The following is a 4,331-nucleotide window of genomic DNA, read 5'->3' on the forward strand; positions in this document are numbered from 1 at the left end:
GCCTCCTTCAAATCAAAGGGAATATAAACCTTAATAACCAAAGCCTCAAGTGGTTAACGATCACTCAGGTTAAGGGATTTTGGTCTAAGTGCAGCATGAAAAGGTGAGAATGGGAGATCCATGTAATGACTCACCCAGCTTTTCATCAGCTTTCAAATTGACATTCTTGTTTATTTTATATTGCTAAAAGTACAGGGTTCGCAAACTGCATTGATTAAAATAATCTCAATGTTTACATAAAGAAGATTTTTGAATTATTGCTGAAAAGTGGTCTCTAGATAGTATATCCATGTCCTAACCCCTGGAATTGCTAATATTACCTTCTATGGAAAAAGAATGAATTTTATGTTATATGTCAAAATATGTGATAAAGATTTTGAGAAAAGCCATTTATCCCGGATAATCTAGGTGAAACTTACATAAAATCACGTTTTTTAAAAATTTATTTTTATTTTTTTGAGACAGTCTCTGTCACCCAAGCTGGAGTGCAGTGGCGTTATCTCAGCTCACTAGAACATCTGCCTTCTGGGTTCAAGTGATTTTCCTGCCTCAGCTGCTTGAGTAGCTGGATTACAGATGTGCACCACCATGCCCAGCTAATTTTTGTAATTTTAGTAGAAACTGGGTTTTGCCATATTGAGCAGTCTGGTCTTTCACTCCTGGCCTCACGTGATCTTCCCGCTGTGGCTTCCCAAAGTAGTGGAATTATTGACATGAACCACTGAACCTGGAAGAACAACAAGCATCTTTATAAGAAATAAAGGGGGAATTTTGGAAAGAGAAAAGGTCAATATGATGGAAGAGGCAGAGATTGGAGTGACTGTGGCGTCAAGTCAAGGTATAGTTGCAGCTTCAGAAAGTTTAAGTTAAAAGATTCCCTCTTAGTGTCTTAGGACGCTGGTCCTGCTGACATACCTTGATTCCAGACTATGGCCTTCAGAACTGTGAAAAAATACCATTTTATTATTTTAAAGCACCCAGTTTGTGAGAATTTCTTACAGCAGCCTCAGGAAACAAACACACTACCCTTCATCAGTAGCAATTCCTGATAACTCTCTAGATAATGAATTAGTGATTCCAGATGGAATCTAACTACATGACCCATAACTAGATTTTTCCTTTCATAAGAAATATTCATACAATCATCACCAGTTTTATTTACATGTAAAATTTACCTTTGCAGTAAAATATCATGTTCTAAACTGACAACATTTAATCATAAACTTGCTATGCCACCAATTTACCTATTGGGCTGTTTTGATGACAAGAAACACACTACAAAAATGAACAAAATTAATGAGAAATTATTGGAAAAAATACACATGAATATAGTGAAAAGTGGAATATCTGATTTAAGACAAGGAATCAAGGGAGATGTTGAACATGCAGACACTGCGGAGGGGACAGCATTGAGTGCCAGGGTTGCAACAGGCAAGGCATTCACGAGCAAAGCCAACAATAGTGACGTACTCTAGTGCTGGGCCATTGACTTGGACTGGTTCCTTTTGTTTCCTCTTAGCTTTTTCTGCTTGAAATTCTGACTTCATGATCAAATTCAAATTCTCTTATAAACATAATTTAATTTTATCATCAAATCTTGCTTTATAACCACATAATAATTGTTTTGTCATCATTTATAAATATTTTGAATTGGCTGGCTATTATAAATTGAGATTAGTAATCATTCAGACAATATTCAATGACATTTGTATAGAATTATTTTAAAAATTTTATCTAATTAATACACTTCCAAACTGTTGAAATTAATTTTATTATATTGTCCTATAACATAATAAATATTTGTGAAAGTACTATTGGAAAAGATGGTGATACAATTTGAAGCATCTCCAAAATAAAATTTTGTAATAAATTAAAACAATGTATAGTTCATCAGTTTTTAAAATCTGATATAGTAGTTTGTATACAATGTAAATATAATTTTAAAAGGGAAATTTTATAAAGTATTTAATAGTAAGGGTACACTTTAAAAAAATTGGAATCCCTATTATAGTGTCTGAATATTCCTAGACAGCTGGAATCTTTCTGTCGTATGGTTGAGCTAAATGACAACAGCTGAAAATGGACATGATTAAAATATATGAAGTGAAAAATAATAACAGTATTTGTATACTTTTTAATAAAGGACTCTAGATTGGAATTATAGAGTAGAAAGTTAAACAAAGAGGAAAATATTAATGTATACAAAACTTAGCCGCCCAATAAACCTTGTAATCCATACAATTTCTGTAGTAATAAAATAGTATACTCTTTATCGACACGAAGGAAATAATGATTATTTAACAACATTTTCCATGATGACTGAATCAGAATCTGTCTCGACCAGAATAGAAGCCTGACTCTGCATGACTAAGCTTAAATAAACATGATTAAATAAACATGAGCAAGTATATTCATTCACTCATTCAAGTGCAGTTTTCTCACACAGCACCCTTAAGTATCAGTTGTGATCCTACTACCTGCCCTATGGAACTTATGGTCTAGTGAGAGTGTTTGATGTATATAGAAATAACTAATTAAAAATCAATGTGCAAAGACATAAAGGCCAGAAAAATTTTTAAGTGAGCCTAGAATGACAATGAATCATGAATAACTGTTCACAATGACTAAGGTTATCAATTTACGTTTCTCAGGCTGAGTCTGGAGAAAACAGGGTGTAGTGTAGAACATCGGCTTTGGAATAAAGTTTCTTGTTTTGAATCCTGTCTTCACTAGCTATATGACTTGCCCTAGAACTAGGTATTTAAACAGCTGGCGTTACGTTACCTGTAAAGTGAAACTAATAATAATAATACCACTTATAAAGTTATTTAGAAGAGTAAATGATGTAATGGATCTAAAACACAACATGTACCTCGTGCATGATAGGTCCTTGTTGCAAGCTGGACTCTCAAGAAATCCTCTCTGAGACAGAGTTTAGCACGTAGTATGTGTTTTCAGGATGAACATTTATAGAAAAAGTGAAAGAAGGATAGAGTCAGAAAAAGACTTAAGCTTGCCTCACTAGAAAAAGCTGGTATTTGAGATTCCATCATCAGCCGATGGTCTCCTACCGCCAACCCTTTCCAAAACATGTTGATAACCAACAGGTAATACTGACAACTTCCCAGCAGCCGAGAGAATAGGCATTGAAGTCCTAGAGGCAGGATCTTGGAGGCTCCACACTGGAACCATTATAAAATTCAATGTATGTTAACTATTCAGTACTAGATATTGCTATTTTAATCTAAGATTATGTTAACTTCAATTAGATAAGAAAAAGTTAAAATACTAATAGAAATTCAGGAGTATTTAAGTTTTAGCAATAATACCAGCAACCAGTGATGTTAAAAAGAAGCCCTGAAAATATTGATCCATTTTGACTCAACAGTTACGTACCTAAGAACATATCCTAGGGAAATAATATGGATGAACAAAAATCTTTAACTTTGAAATTGCTTATTAAAATGTAATAGAAAGAAAAATTGATACAAGCTTACATGTCCAGCGGTAGTGAAAGAGTAAGTAGGACATCCCTTATTGTACATATGATGATAAATCCATACAGTAGAATACTGTTCAGTTATTAGAGCTAATACTGTTAACAAAAGTTTATTGACATAAGAACACGTTCATGGCATGGACAGTGGAGGAAAAGCAAATTACAAAGTCTATATATTGCATAATATGTTTTGATACACACACAAAAATTTATTCCAAAAACTCAGTGATAGTTATCTCTGAAAGCTAGGGTTACAGGAAATTATACTTCATTGTTTTACTTATTGTATTTTTTATTTCTTTCATTATTAAGCATAGTATTCATATGAAATAGTATTAATAGTTAATACAGGTAAGTTACCTAGTCTTAGGTATTTCTTTATAGCAATGCAAGAATGACCTAATACAATAATGTATACATATACTTTGAGAAAAATGATAAAAGGAAACCACATGTACTCACCCCAAACCAATTAAATAAAAATAATGTGATAGCGTGTGTACCAGGTACTGTACTATACTAGCATAATAACCATAATAAAAAGTAAAGTTAATATAGCCCCAATACATTTAAAGTGCCTGTATCACCTCATACAAATAAGAAATATTAATGTGGTAGAATACAAACAGAAATTTGGGAACACTCTTAAATTGGTCCACAGGTAATTTGATCAAGGTTGCATTGAGATAAGTTTAGATATGAGTTTGTTCAAACTGAGGGGCAGTGTGGTTTGGTATTCAAAGCGTAGGCTCTGGAGTAATTTTTCCAGTTTCAAATCTAATATCCAGCAAACAGGATATTTGCGTACTTTGCCATTAAGCTATCTTATTTT

The sequence above is a fragment of the Cebus imitator genome, unplaced genomic scaffold (assembly GCF_001604975.1).
Source record: "Cebus imitator isolate Cc_AM_T3 unplaced genomic scaffold, Cebus_imitator-1.0 Scaffold691, whole genome shotgun sequence".
NCBI classification, from domain to species: Eukaryota; Metazoa; Chordata; class Mammalia; order Primates; family Cebidae; genus Cebus; species Cebus imitator.